The following is a 16,414-nucleotide window of genomic DNA, read 5'->3' as shown; positions in this document are numbered from 1 at the left end:
CAACCATGCTGAAAACGAATATCGCAGGACGCATGCTAGCTGTTGGGGCGTTTCTGAGATATAAGCCAAAAACGCCAAATTTAGCCTATAACTAACTGTGACGATCCAGCATTTTTTTTTGCGAATTATTGGGTCGAGGAATCCGGCGTAATGTTGTATCAATCGAAAGAAGATATCTAGATCTACAAGAATATGATTTTTAAATTGAAAAAAAAACGCCATTTTTTTTCTATTTACTGCAGTTTCAAAATAAGTGCAATAAAATTCGACAAATATCTCAAAGAAAGGCTAAAAACTCGAAATTTCTTCAAGGCAACAAACATTTTTTTTTCATATTCGAAAAGAAAGTTCATTCAATTCCGTAAAATTTGAGGTAAAAAATATAAGCTATTTTTATTCTTAAAAGGTCTGCGATTTTTTTTTATAGTGTCACTGAAATGATCACTAGCCGTATCGTGAAAAGAGACATAATGTTTTTTTAAACTTCAAAAGGTAGGAATCCTTCAAACTTCCTAACTATTTAAAATTTTTAACTTTTACCTAAAAATAAAAATAGGTTTAAAAAAAATATTGACTTAAAAAAGGTGTTTTGTTTTAGAATGGACGAATATGTTTTCTGTTGTACTAAAGCGTCTGCAATTACCTTTTTGGGACCTGATTTGCTAGTACTGAGCTATTTACTACATGAAAGAATTCTGCTTCACAAATCAATTCAGTCGGTGATCTGGAGTTGTCTTACTCGGCCTGCCCGTAAAATTGGGTAGTAGTAACTGATTAGGGACCTGTTGTAATTAATAATTAATTATCCTCGTCGGAGTGCGCATGCTGATTTCAAGGAGATCGACTCTCCGGTGTCCGTGAGCCTCCCAAATAGCCCGTCGTACGATCTGCAACAATGTGGACTTCCGGAATACCCACCGGAAGATCACTCAGCAATGATAGAATCAATCTTTCCGCGAAGGATTTGACTGTTTCAAACCTGGCTGGCCAATATGACCTTATCTTGGACATTAGGTCAATGATGTGTGCTGTAGCTGATGTTGTTTCTTTGGATTTCAAAGTCACCGGCCAAGCTGCAAGTCCTCCTTTTTTTCTTAAGCGGTTCAACACCACAGCTTTGTTCCCCGCCCTCATTTTCCAGCCAGAGGATGTCTCGGTTGATTGTTACGGAAGATGTTCAAAAATGGATGGAGGGAAAGGAAGAATCTCTTTTGTGAGGATCTTTGCAACTGCCTTCTCCTTTTCTTCGCCGTAGCTCAACTCAGTAGTAATGATTCTCTTAAAAGGCTTTTACTTCAGAGCTCAGGAGACCGGTTCTAGGGACACCCTTCATTTTCTGAGTTTTTCTCTCTGAAGGGAAAGTTTGGAATGCAAACTTTTTTACATAGTCTTTCCTGTTGCACAGAAATTCCTCAACCACCTCTTTTCCTTTTGTGGCTACGGAAGTAATATCAGAAACAATCTTCTCATCGTCCACAACTTCTGACGTCAGAATTTTCACTAGGTCGATGTCCACTCTGCTGAACGGATTGCCACATGGAGTGAAAATATCTTGAACTCTATCTCGCGAAAGTTGTAATCGCGTCGTCGTCGACTGATTGTCTTCGTGATGTTTCAATGTCTCTGTGGATACGTTGACTTCTTGCAGGAAACCATTGCTGATGGCAGCGGAAATCGGTAAGGTAAGAATAAAAGCTCCAGTCTGTCTCTCATCCATTTGTTCTCCTATTATTCCGGCCGTCGTTTTTGCATCCTTGTTCACTGTACATTCCAGTATCTGATTGGACCAGGTGGCCGTGAACCTGGTGTGCGTTCTCCTTTCATGAGACACCCTGGTGTGCCTTCTCTTTTCATCAAGTATCCTTTCACGAACTTCCTGTGTACATCAGGAAAGGTTTGTGGTAAACTTCGCATTTCTGATAGGTACTGTGTGAGACATCTTGTATACTGAGGATGGTCAGCCGCCGCCAAGTATGGCAACATCCGAGCAGTTGCTGTCAAATGAGACTCCCAGTCACAGTCTTGTTCAGCATGAATGAATTGCATCACTATTTTAAGTATTTCCAAGAACTGCCGCCAGAAAGCAAACGTGGGTGACGCATTTTGCAGGCTGTCGAAGGCATTCATTATGGGAGCCAAAGTGATTAAGATATCGTTTGCCTCCTGAAGTGCAGTTCGCGCGTTAGCACTGTTTGCCAATGAAGTCCTGAATAGCTCAATGACACTACCCAGCTGGTACAAACGGGATAAGTTTCTTAAAGACATATTTATTCTTTAAACACACATTTCATCTCTGGTACATGTATTGCATAATTTTTTTAGAGTAAATACAGGTAAAAAAAAAAAATATACATTAACTGGTCAGAGGTACAACATAGACCATGTACCTTTGGCCACTTTGTGTTGTAATTTTGACTACTTTATTAAATAAGTACAAAAACAAACACGAACACATTTACTACTTGTTCTCCGGCAAGTATCAACTATTCTAGATTAAATATCGACAAATCAATTTCAAAAAAATATTGTTTCTTGAAAAAATTTCGAGTTTTTAAGCTTTTCTGTTAGAAATTTGTTGACACAAATCTGATTTTTTTTTAAACTGCAGTAAAAGGTGTACTTTTTTCTTATAAACGAAAATCCTATTCGTGTAGCCCCAAGTCTCTTCTTTCTGTTGATGTAAGAGTACGCTCGATTTGACCAATCTTATCTGTAAAAAAAAAAATAAAATTTAGAATCGTCAAACCCATTATAGGCCAAATTTGGCGTTTTCGGCCTATATCTCAGAAAATCCCAAGGGCGAACATGTTTCCAACGATATTCATTTTCAGCATGGTCGCCTACCATTGTATTCACCCATAACATTTTTGTACCTTCCGGCATGGGTACTAATCGAAATATGCGAGATACAGAATCTGGCGCTTTGACTAGTAGTCTATGCATGTTGTGGGTGTAGGCATATTCCCCCTGGCGTATTCCCCTTTGCGAAAAATCTCTCCAGCCCTGGATAATTTCCATTCGTATTTCCCGTAGATAGTTCCAGATACTCATTAGAAAGGGAATTTAAAATTATTTGTTGCTGTTACAGTGTCTGTACCTATAGTTGTAAATTGGTTGGTAAAACTTGGTTAACATTTTCAATCAATTGATGATCTCCCTTACCATTTCCTGAAACCAAATTAATATGCTTAAACATGAAAGTAAACGCTGGGTAAATAGAGATAAATTTGGGTATTTTTCGTGTAGCAGTATTTTCCATGAAAGTCAACGCTGGCCAACCTTTTAAACATGTCTTCTTGAACTCTCGATAAAATTTCCAGCTTATTTGTTTTTACAAGTGCAAGTACATCAAGCATGTTTCAAATATGATGTTCAACAGAGAATATATAGAGCAGCCTTTAGGGGACGCTTTATTTTCAAATACGAGTCATGTAGTGAAAAAATTAGTACACACACCGAACAACTTATCAAAAAAAAAGAAGAAAAAAATATGAGTAAGAAACTGTGAGGCAAACTCAGCACAAGCAATAGAGGAGGCCAAAGTGCCCCCCCCCCTAGAACCAGCTACCGGCATCAAGCGATAAAATGAAAATCAGTTTGAACAATTTTTAAAAATAAAGAAGGGTAAAATAAAGACAGGTAAAAAGAATGTAAAAGAAGAAGTTGGTGCAATACATGCTGGGATGGGCCACTCAAAGTTCCAAGAATTCTGTTCTGCTTTGGGTTTGAACAACTCCTAATTAATAATCTTTACAAAATATGAAAACGAATTCGGTATTTCTCTTGAAAAAAACCTTGCATGAGTATCTTATTGAAACGGAAAGGCGAAGCGAGAAATGACAAAAAGAGCGGGGGAAAAATTGAATCCAATCGAAAAGATAGAATGCGCTTATCATGCTTGCAATTTTCTGAAGATCAGGCTGTGCCAGAAGAGAAAAGAAAGCCCCATATGTAGAAATATTTCAACTCCTTTATTCATGAAAAGAATGTGCGACTTCGCGAGAAAATACTATTGTTTCAGTCACGAAAGAGGGAAAGACAGAAACCCTTGAGAAAGATAAAATAATTAAGCATAATATGTCGCTGCATTTATCATTGTTGTTTTTAAACCACTTAAAGTAGAACTGTGTGCTCATAGGCCTTGTGTTCTTAGGCTCCAGTTCAGGCTCATTTGCGAGTATTCTTAGGAAGGAATTAAGGAGTAGGGAAAGCAATTAAAAAAAAAAATATTGCCACTATATGACAAATGCCAGAAATTTTAGATTGAATCATAAAAATTTCGAGATTTTCGGAGGGAGTGCTCCAGCCAAAACATGCCTCTCTCCAGTGCATGCTTTACTGACCTATTAGTGGAAGATATTTGACCAGGGTATGAATCTATTTTTATCTTCAGTTGCGGTAATTTATGAATATTTAGAGATGGCATACTTTAAATTTCTAAACCTAGAGAAAGGGTGGGACATAATTGAAATATTCTTTTAATTTTTACAATAAAATTTAAAAAAATGTATTTTTCAATTAAACACCCTCCAAAAAACTCATTATTTGAAATGTAGAGGGGAGTGTAGGGGCGTGTGTCATACTTTACTATACATAATAATAATACTGTCCAGCTAGATGTAAAATTAGAATTAAACTAATTAACTATTTTTCCAAATTTGCGTACCCTTTGTTCACTGTAATCAGGTTAACTTTTGCTGTGTTAGAGATAAGTCAATCTAAGATCAATTATATATGGTTTTGTGGCCCAACAATTTGCCTCCTACGCAGTAATGTTAATTGGGAGAATTCTTCCCTTTCCTAGCTTTTTACCTCCCCCCTACTTGCAAATATCGAAAAATATCTTTGTTTTGGGCATTTGACTGAAAAATATTATTTTGGGGTATTTATTTTAGAAGACTGAAAAAGTAGCGAAATCCCCCCCCCCTACACATTGAAGAATAAATTGCAGAGAATTTTGTCATTTTATTGCTTCATGTTTAGATGCGAAATGGATGCGAAGATAGTATTGATGGTAGATAGAAAGTTTTAAATGGGGAAGAAAATATTGAGTATGGGCGGTATTTTTACTTTTATTCCTTTTTGGTGCCTACATCCGTGGCACTAGGAACTTAACAATATACGATACCATGTTATCAGAAAACGTCTCGATGAAGATAGCTCCTTCTACCAGGTAAGCAGATTCTTCTATATTCGGTCTGTGGCCTTCAGGGTGCAAAATTAGGGATGTAACTTACTAATTCAGGTACTCCCATATTTGTCAGGGGGAAGTATAAAATACTGCTGAGTATTTTCAGCAACCTGTTAATCTATCTATCTTCTATAAATATATAAATAAGTTGTTTCTTTGTGTGTTGACTGATGTCATGCATGTATGTCGACTGACGTCATGTTTGTCGACTGACGTCATGTTTGTCGACTGACGTCATTATGAGGATTGAGCATTATTCCGTCATGAAGTTGTTTGTCGACTGACGTCATGTTTGTCGCCTGATGAAATTACAGACCGGGACACCGGGACACAAATGACGACCGGGACACTGGGAGACAGGGGATATAAATGACGACCGGGATACTAAAAGAGAAATTACAGACTGGGACACCGAGACACAAATAACGACCGGGACACAGGGAATATAAATAACGACCGGGACACAGGGACACAACTAAAACGGGGACGCCGGGGGGCAAAGGGGGGGGGGTATATAAATGACGACCGGGACACAGGGAATGTTCGATTAGCAATCACCATCAACAAAGCTCAAGGGCGATCATTAGAATAATGGGGTATAAATCTGAATACGGATTGTTTTCCAATGGACAATTACATGTTGCATGTTCAAGAGTCGGTAAACCTGACAATCTATTAATATGCACAGACAATGGGACAGCGATATAAGTATATAAGGCTTTGTATATGACATCATTATAAGATGACACTACAGACTCGGGACACCGGGACACAAATGACGACCGGGACACAGGGAATAAAAATGACGACCGGGACACTCAAAGAGAAATTACAGACCGGGACACCGGGGCACAAATGACGACCGGGACAGCGCGACACAGGGAATATAAATGGACACAGGGACTATAAATGACGACCGGGACACTCAAAGAGAAATTACAGACCGGGACACCGGGACAAAAATGAATACCTGGACACAGGGAATATAAATGACGACCGGGACACTCAAAGAGAAATTACAGACTGGGACACCGGGACACAAATGACGACCGGGACACAGGAAATATAAATAACGACCGGGACACAGGGAATGTTCGATTAGCAATCAACAAAGCTCAAGGGCAATAATTAGAATAATGTGGTATAGATCTGAATACGGATTGTTTTTCCCATGGACAATTATGCTGCATGTTCAAGAGTTGGTAAACCTGACAATCTATTTATATGCACAGACAATGGGACAGCGAAGAATGTTGTATATTCGCAATATATATATATATATATATATATATATATATATATATATATATATATATATATATATATATATATATATATATATATATATATATATATATATATATATATATATATATATATATATATATAAATAAGTTGTCTGTCTGTGTGTCTGTCTGTTGATCAGGTGACGTCATGTTTCTGTGTTGACTGACGTCATGAAATTAGTTGTCGTCATTTTTGCTTTGACGGTGACGTCATTCAAGATATTTAAGACATATGTTCACGTAGAAATCTATTAATGTTTAAGTTTACAATGACTGATGAACTTACCATGGCAAAAGCCGATGAAGATGCTCAAAGAGTCTATGCCAAAAAACTTGCTGCTGATAGAGAAAGTCAGAAAAGAAAGCGTGCCGAGGAACTACCAGAGCAACGCGAAAGCAGACTTGCTGCTAAAAGAGAAAGTGAAAAAAGAAGGCGTGCCGAGGAATCAAAAGAACAGCAAGGAAACAGGCTTGAGGCTGATAGAGAAAGAAAGAACAGAAAGCGTGCCGAGGAATCAAAAGAACAGCAAGGAAACAGGCTTGAGGCTGATAGAGAAAGAAAGAACAGAAAGCGTGCCGAGGAACTACCAGAGCAACGCGGAAGCAGACTTGCTGCTAAAAGAGAAAGTGAAAAAAGAAGGCGTGCCGAGGAATCAAAAGAACAGCAAGGAAACAGGCTTGAGGCTGATAGAGAAAGAAAGAACAGAAAACGTGCCGAGGAATCAAAAGAACAGCAAGGAAACAGGCTTGAGGCTGATAGAGAAAGAAAGAACAGAAAGCGTGCCGAGGAACTACCAGAGCAACGCGGAAGCAGACTTGCTGCTAAAAGAGAAAGTGAAAAAAGAAGGCGTGCCGAGGAATTACAAGAACAGCAAGAAATCAGGCTTGCTGCTGATAGAGAAAGTAAGAAAAGAAAGCGTGCCGAGGAATCACAAGAACAGCAAGAAATAAGGCTTGCTGCTGATAGAGAAAATAAGAAAAGAAAGCGTGCCGAGGCATCAGAGCAACCTGAAAGTTATCGCCTGGCATTCAGGTACAACCCAGTCGATGATTATAGCTTGAGTAGATGTGTTCAAATCGGGACAATGTCTAAAATTTGTCCCTATTGCAAGGCCTTGAAATTCAATGGTGAAACAATGGGAATGTGTTGCGCCCCAGGAAAAGTTAAACTTCCTCTATTGGCTGCACCACCAGAGCCATTGAAGACTTTCCTTACTGGAACTACGTCAGAATCTAAGCGTTTTTTGTCAAAAATCAGAAAATACAACTCATGTTTCCAAATGACGTCGTTTGGAGCCCAAACCCAATATCCAGATCAATTTATGTCTACTTTCAAAGTAAAAGGGCAAATTTATCATAGAGCAGGGTCCCTTCTACCATTCTCAGGCGAGAATCATAAATTTTTACAATTGTACTTCATCAGTGATAGAAATTCTGAATTGAATGCACGTTGCGAAATTTCTCCCAACGTTGAAAGGACAATCGTTTCCCAATTGCAACATCTTTTCCACGTAAATAATAATTTAGTGCGTCTGTTCAAAACAGCCATCGATTTGATGCCTACTGATACGCATAAAATTGTTATTTCCGCTGACAAAACACCAAACGTTGGAAGATTAACAATTTTACCTTCGTCATATGCTGGCAGTCCCCGTCATATGCATGAATATGCTCAAGATGCTATTGCGTATGTTCGTCTCTATGGTCGTCCAGATTTATTTATTACATTTACATGTAATCAATCTTGGGACGAGATACTGCAGCTTTTACTTCAAGGACAATCGGCGGTTCATAGGCATGACATTACGGCCCGTGTCTTCCGGCAAAAGTTGAAATCACTGATAAACTACATTGTAAAACTTGAAGTGTTTGGGTCAGTGCGATGCTGGATGTACTCAGTGGAATGGCAAAAACGAGGTTTGCCACACGCACATATACTAATCTGGCTACATAAAAAAATTACTTCGAACGAAATTGATGATGTGATTTCCGCTGAAATACCTGATAAAAATGTCGATAAGGGGTTACATGATATTATTGTAAAAAATATGATACATGGACCTTGCGGTGCACTGAATGAAAATTCACCATGCATGGCCAAAGGAAGATGCACAAAGCAATATCCTCGACTTTTAGTATCAAACACAATTACTGGCAATGATGGTTACCCACAATATAGAAGAAGATCTGCTGAAGATGGCGGTAAAACAGCAATAATAAAGAAGCGTAACGGTACCACCATCGAAGTAGATAACCAGTGGGTTGTTCCATATTCCCCATTATTATCAAAAACATTTAATGCACACATAAACGTTGAATACTGTAACTCCGTAAAGGCAATCAAATACATATGTAAATACGTCAACAAAGGCAGTGACATGGCAGTTTTGGGCTTGCAGCCCGAAATCAAAGATTTCGATGAAATCGTACAATATCAGGCTGGAAGATACATAAGCAGTAATGAAGCTGTTTGGCGAATTCTTTCATTTCCGATAAATGAACGTAGTCCAGCTGTTGTTCACTTAGCGGTACATTTACAGAATGGTCAACGTGTTTATTTCACGGAAACCAACGTGCAACAAAGAGTCCTGAATCCACCGGATACAACATTAACAGCTTTTTTTTTCGCTTTGCAAAAATGATTCTTTTTAAAAAAAACTGCTGTATACTGAAGTGCCTTCGTATTACACGTGGAATACTAAAAATAAAGTATTTGAACGTCGAAAACAGGGTAAGTCAGTCGACGGCCAACCTACCATCTTCAAAGATACCACGATAGGAAGACTCTACACCGTTCACCCCAATCAACATGAATGCTTCTTTCTACGCCTGCTTTTGGTGAATGTACCCGGTCCGACATCCTTTGAGTATTTGAGGACTGTAAATGGTACTATACATGACACTTACCGTAGTGCATGCCAAGCTCTGAATTTATTGGAGAATGACCAACACTGGGATAACTGCATCAATGACGCGTGCGAAACGTCAACGCCAAGTCAAATTCGTGCATTGTTTTGCATCATTTTAACAACTTGCTCTCCATCAGCTCCTACAGAGTTTTGGGAAAAATATAAGTCAAAAATGTCCGAAGATATACTCCATCGAAAACAGTTAGAGACGTCAGATATGACTTTTGATTTTACATCAGAAATTTATAACTACACTTTAGTTGTTATAGAAGATTTGTGCGTACGTATGGCAAACAAACCTCTTCAGGATTTGGGAATGCCTTCACCTAACCGTATCGCTGCTGTTTCGACATGTGTAGAATTGGATCGTGAACAAAGTTACAGTACGAGTGATCTATTGTCGTATGTACAAAATAACATTTCCAAGTTAACGTCAGAACAAAAAGACATTTATGATACGATAATGCATTGTGTCGATAACAACGTTGGAGAAATTTTCTTTTTGGATGCGCCAGGAGGTACTGGTAAAACGTTTGTGATAAAACTGATTCTGGCATCAATTCGATAAAAAAATAATATAGCGTTGGCAATTGCGTCGTCCGGAATAGCCGCAACATTGCTGCCTGGTGGAAGAACTGCTCATTCCGCTTTGAAATTGCCTCTGAACTTGCATTCTACAGAAACTCCCACGTGCAATATTTCCAAATCATCTGGGATGGGTAAAGTATTGCAGCAATGCAAACTTATTATTTGGGATGAGTGCACAATGGCACACAAAAATCGCTCGAGTCTCTGGATCAATGCTTGAAAGATTTGCGAGGGAAGTCGAAACCCTTTGGCAGCACATTAATATTGCTTGCGGGAGATTTCAGGCAAACATTACCTATAATACCTAGATCAACTCCTGCAGACGAAATGAATGCTTGCCTGAAAAATTCTAATTTATGGGCACACGTAAAAACATTAAAATTAACTACAAATATGCGTGTCCGATTGCAAAACGATGACTCTGGTCAAACATTTTCAGATCAATTGCTGGCAATGGGAAACGGAAAGCTCCCAGTAGACTCAATTTCAGGACGTATACAACTACCTGCAGATTTCTGTAATTTAGTGACGTCCAAAAATGAATTGATTGAAAAAGTATTTCCAAATATTCTAAAAAATTATAAAAATAATAAATGGCTAAGTGAAAGAGCGATTCTCGCACCCAAAAATATAGACGTCCACGAAATCAACAATATTGTTTTGACCAAGATTCGAGACCAGGCAGTCCTTTACAAGTCAGTCGACACAGTTTTGGAACCAAATGAAGCGGTTAATTATCCATCTGAATTTTTAAATTCCATAGATCTTTCAGGGTTTCCACCACACGTGCTACAACTAAAAATAGGCGTACCAATAATACTTTTAAGAAATATAAACCCACCAAAGCTTTACAATGGCACTCGACTTGCCGTAAAAAAAAAAACAATGGAAAACCTAATAGAGGCCACAATCTTGACAGGGCCTTTTGAGGATGAGGCTGTTCTTATTCCTCGCATTCCCATGATTCCAACGGATCTGCTTTTTCAATTTAAAAGATTGCAATTCCCAATTCGATTAGCATTTGCAACCACCATCAACAAAGCTCAAGGGCAATCACTAGAAAAATTCTTATTCCTCGCATTCCCATGATTCCAACGGATCTGCCTTTTCAATTTAAAAGATTGCAATTCCCAATTCGATTAGCATTTGCAATCTCCATTAACAAAGCTCAAGGTCAATCATTAGAAAAATGTGGTATAGATCTTAATACTGATTGTTTTTCCCATGGACAATTGTACGTTGCATGTTCGAGGGTCGGTAAGCCTGACAATCTATTTATATGCAGCGACAATTGGACAGCGAAGAATGTTGTATATTCGCAAGTTTTACGCAGTTAATTTGTATTTTGGAACCAAATGAAGCGGTTAATTATCCATCTGAATTTTTAAATTCCATAGATCCTTCAGGGTTTCCACCACACGTGCTACAACTAAAAATAGGCGTACCAATAATACTTTTAAGAAATATCAACCCACCAAAGCTTTGCAATGGCACGTGACTTGCCGTAAAAAAAACAATGGAAAACCTAATAGAGGCCACAATCTTGACAGGGCCTTATGAGGGTGAGGCTGTTCTTATTCCTCGCATTCCCATGATTCCAACGGATCTGCTTTTTCAATTTAAAAGATTGCAATTCCCAATTCGATTAGCATTTGCAACCACCATCAACAAAGCTCAAGGGCAATCACTAGAAAAATGCGGTATAGATCTTAATACAGATTGCTTTACCAATGTACAATTGTATGTTGCATCTTTGAGGGTCGGTAAACCTGACAATCTATTTATACGCACAGACAATGGGACAGCGAAGACTGTTGTATATTCACAAGTTTTACGTAGTTAATTTGTATTGTATCTATCTATCTATCTATCTATATAAAAACGAGTTGTGTATATGCATGTTTGTTTGTTTGTAAAAAGAGCGTTTGCATATGTCGTCATTATTAGTACATACGGCTTTGTATATGGACAGACAATGGGAAAGCCAAGAATGTTGTATATTCGCAATTTTTACGTAGTTTGAAACACATATATAAATCTATCTATATTCACAGGTGGGACACAGGGACACAACTACAATGGCGCGTAACTAATATGGCGCGTAACGACTTACGCGCACGGGGGGGCTTGGGGGGGCGCGAAGCGCCCCACCAACTAGGTGTTGGGGTGGCGCGAAGCGCCACCCCAACAGCTAGTATATATATATATATATATATATATATATATATATATATATATATATTCACACGTGGGACACAGGGACACAACTGCAATGGCGCGCAACTAAGATGGCACGTAGGGATTTACGCGTGGGGGGGGAGGCTTTGGGGGCGCGAAGCGCCCCTACCAACTAGGTTATGGGGTGGCACGAAGCGCCACCCCAACAGCTAGTCTACATATATAAAAATAAGTTGTTTGTGTGTTGTGTGTTGACTGACACCATGCATGTTTTTCGAATGACGTCATTAAAGGATTGAGCATTATGCCGTCATGAAGTTGTTTGTCGACTGACGTCATGTTTGTTATGACGTCAAAGGCTTTATATATGACGTCATTATAAGTATATAGGAAGGCCTTTCAGAGAGAAATTTTTAATATAGATCTTAAAATGACAGAAGAACCTACAATGGCAGAAGAAACAGCTGAGGAAGCTGCTCAAAGAGCTAATGCCAAAAGGCTTGCGGCTAATAGAGAAAGTAAGAAAAGAAAGCGTGCCAAGGAATCACAACAACAGCGTGAAAACAGGCTTGCGGTTAAAAGAGAAAGTATGAAAAGAAAGCTTGCCGAGGAATCACAACATCAAAGAGAAATTTTTACTATAGATCTTAAAATGACAGAAGAACCTTCAATGGCAGAAGAAACAGCCGAGGAAGCTGCTCAAAGAGCTAATGCCAGAAGGCTTGCAGCTAATAGAGAAAGTAAGAAAAGAAAGCGTGCCGAGGAATCACAACAACAGCGTGAAAACAGGCTTGCGCCTAATAGAGAAAGTATGAAAAGAAATCGTGCCGAGGAATCACAACAACAGCGTGAAAACAGGTTTGTGTCTCAAAGAGAAATCACCAAAAGAAAGCGTGCCGAGGAATCACAAGAGCAACCTGAAACAACCTGGACAGTGAGAGTCGAAACGTAGCAAAACTGAAAATGATAGCGATGATGATTGGGTTTGGGATTTTGACTTGGATAAGGTCATTAATGCCTATCAGATTTTAGTTAAAAAAACAAAGATTCGGCGATATGTGTTTCATAGTGACGAAAGACAAGTCAAGGTAAAACAAACCAAACAATTTGAAAGTGATACCTATCAACAAAGTGGCAATCGTTATTGCCGGTGATTTTTTATATGACGTCAAAGGCTTTGTATATGACGTCATTATAAGTATATAAGAAAGCATTTCAAAGAGAAGTTCTTTTTAAACTCATCGATGCTACGATACCCTACAACATTCTATCATTTTTTTGAGATGGAGCCGACGGCTATCACTTTCATATTAAATTGATAAATCAAGCCACTAACAAAGAAATGGATAAGAAATGCAGTGCAATGAAATATTATGCCTATAGATTAATGATTCGTCATTTATTACATTTATATATAAACCATCTTGGGATTAGATACAATAGCTTTTACATCCTGGACAATCGCCGGTTCATAGACATGACATTACGGCCCGTGCCTTCCGGCAAAAGTTGCTCTCCTTCATCTCCTACAGAGTTATGGGAGAAATACAAATTGCAAATGGCCGAGAATATACTCCATCGAATACGGCTAGAAATGACCTTGGACTTTACAACAGAAATTTATAACCGCACTTTAGCTATGATTGAAGATTTGTGCTTATCTATTGCAAACAAACCTCTCAAGAATTTGGGAATGCCTTCACCTAAACGTACTGCTTCTATTTCTGAATGTGTAGAATTGGGTCGTGAACAAAGTTACAACACAATTGATCTATTGTCGTTTGTTACAGACCGGGACACCGGGACACAAGGAATATATATAACGACCGGGACACTCAAAGAGAAATTACAGACCGGGACACCAGGACACAAATGACAAGCAGGACACAGGGAATATAAATGACGACCGGGACACTCAAAGACAAATTACAGACCGAGACACCGGGACACAAATGACGACCGGTACACAGGGAATATAAATGACGACCGGGACACAGGGACACAACTGCAACGGGGACGCCGGAAGGGCACATGGAGGATATATAAATGACGACAGGGACACAGAGAATATTCGATTAGCAATTACCATCAACAAAGCCCAAGGGCAATCATTAGAAAAATGCGGTATAGATCTGAATACGGATTGTTTTCCCATGGACAATTATATGGTGCATGTTCAAGAGTCGGTAAACCTGACAATCTATTTATATGCACAGACAATGGGACAGCGAAGAATGTTGTATATTCGTAAGTTTTACGTAGTTAAAAACACACACACACACATATATATCTATATATATATATAAATAAGTTGTCTGTGTGTCTGCGCCACACCAACAGCTAGTATTAATGAGAATTAAGAGAAAACTAGAACGCTAATTGAATATCATAAGTGATACATATGCTGAATTGGTTGAATTTTAAGGAGTTTTGATGCATAAATCTGAAAACTTAATATCTTGGAAGCCCAGATGAATAAAAAAGGATTAAATGTTTTAAATGTAAAGAATTTACTATCAAAAACAGAATTGTTGTCACAAATTGATTAAAAGTTTAATTCGCTGAATTCTGAAGATCGTAATTGCAGACATCTGAAAATTTGTAAAAAGTTTAATTTCAGAAACATCAAAGTTAAAAGTCTTACAATTGAAACTTACAGATGTAAATAGGGTTGATAATAAGGATAAAAAATCAATAAAAGGAAAGCACTTATCGAGATTCTTGCAAGAAATTTGAGTGGGAAGGTCTTCTTTCTCTAATAAAGGGCTCTTAAAGTGACGAGACGTATTTGTTGTTTAAATAAAGGACTGAAAACAAAGATAAAATTTATTGAACGTAAAAGGAACACACTCAAATGTATCTTGCACATTTGAAATTGTCTGCGGATTGTTTTGGGTGGGTGCGCCAGTGACTCCGTGCACCGTGCACAGTATTTCAAACAATAAGCTGTACGAAAAGTGTGGTTCAATACCACTTTCTAGGGCTACAATTAGACGCATGAAAACAGAGAAAGGAAATAATAAATGAAAAGAGGAAAATCTTTTCAATAACAAAATATGAAAAACAAGCAAATATTTCGACAAGGACCTCCACCAAGTCGTCCTCAGTGCTCAAAAAAAAGAAAGAGGAAAAAAAGAAACAAATAAGAAACAACAACAAAATCTAACCTTTTTAAGTGAACTGTACGAGAGGAAAAACAATTGAGCCCTGAGGACGACTTGGCGGAGGTCCTTGTCGAAATATTTGCTTGTTTTTCATATTTTGCTTCTGGCTGATAAAATCCTCGTTTTTCACCTATTTTATTTTCCTCTTTTCATTTATTATTTTCCTTTCTTTGTTTTCATACGTCATGCATAGCCAGTATGGTCTCAGAACGTAGTTACAATTAGAGAAAGGTTGAGGTGGCTAGAGCAATTTCTGCGGATGAAAGATTACCAAAGATTGTCCTTTTCGGCCCACCGTGTAAGTTGGGATTGGGATGATTCAGTAAAGAAAGATCTAAAGACAATATGAACCTAGTGGGATGGTGTAAAGATGGTGGCTTTAAATATAATGGGAAGGAGTGGGAGTGTACGTAGCTAAGTTGGCCTATGTGGCTTAGTGTTGCAATGAGTTAGCAGTAGTAGAAAGTAAACAAAGAATATATTAAATAACTTACTGAATCTCTAGAATTCTAATTGGTACTTATTAACAATCCAGAACACACTTAACAAGTGAAGTTAATCCCGATGAAACATACCAAAATACGATGATAATATAAAACTTTAGAAACAAAAATGCGGAGACTACAACAAGGAATTATGGAAAGTGGATTGCGCAGAACTCATAATATTAAAACCTAACCTAATCCCTAACTCCATCAATATAATAAATATTTAATTAAAATATAACTGCATCGTTTTCTCACTTTAAGTAAGCAAATCATAACCGATTTCAGAGTGGGGAACCGGATTTGTCAGATCTTACGCAGCGTAATTCTTGAATGTCTTGTGGACTATTAAAAAGAACCTTTTAGTTATAGTAAATCCCAGAAAATTTTATCATTTTTTTGTTATTCGGACAGAACTGATAATTAATAGACTTGATGTGCAGTTAGATCCATGAAATCATCCCTATAAATTACTCTGATATCAGTGTTTGCCTTAGATAAAAATATAAAACTGTGTCTTCTAATGGTTGTCAAACCAAGCTTACGAGATGATTTCAATGTTTCTTTACTTTCTAGTTTTTCTCAGGTTATCCTGGGCAGGTATTTTGAGGTT

The 16,414-nt window shown here is 38.1% G+C and overlaps 1 long non-coding RNA gene across 1 annotated transcript in view; it reads right to left on the bottom strand.

The window, feature by feature from the left end:
- Positions 1-15,996, bottom strand: part of LOC136026329 (uncharacterized) — a 36,504-nt gene extending 20,508 nt beyond the window's left edge. Inside the window, exon 1 of the long non-coding RNA XR_010617269.1 lies at positions 15,811-15,996. This is a non-coding gene — a long non-coding RNA (uncharacterized LOC136026329). The remainder of the gene's footprint in view (positions 1-15,810) is intronic.
- Positions 15,997-16,414: the final 418 nt, after the last annotated feature.

This window comes from Artemia franciscana, chromosome 4 (genome assembly GCF_032884065.1).
Source record: "Artemia franciscana chromosome 4, ASM3288406v1, whole genome shotgun sequence".
Taxonomy (NCBI): Eukaryota; Metazoa; Arthropoda; class Branchiopoda; order Anostraca; family Artemiidae; genus Artemia; species Artemia franciscana.
This window is presented reverse-complemented; position numbering and strand designations above follow the sequence as displayed.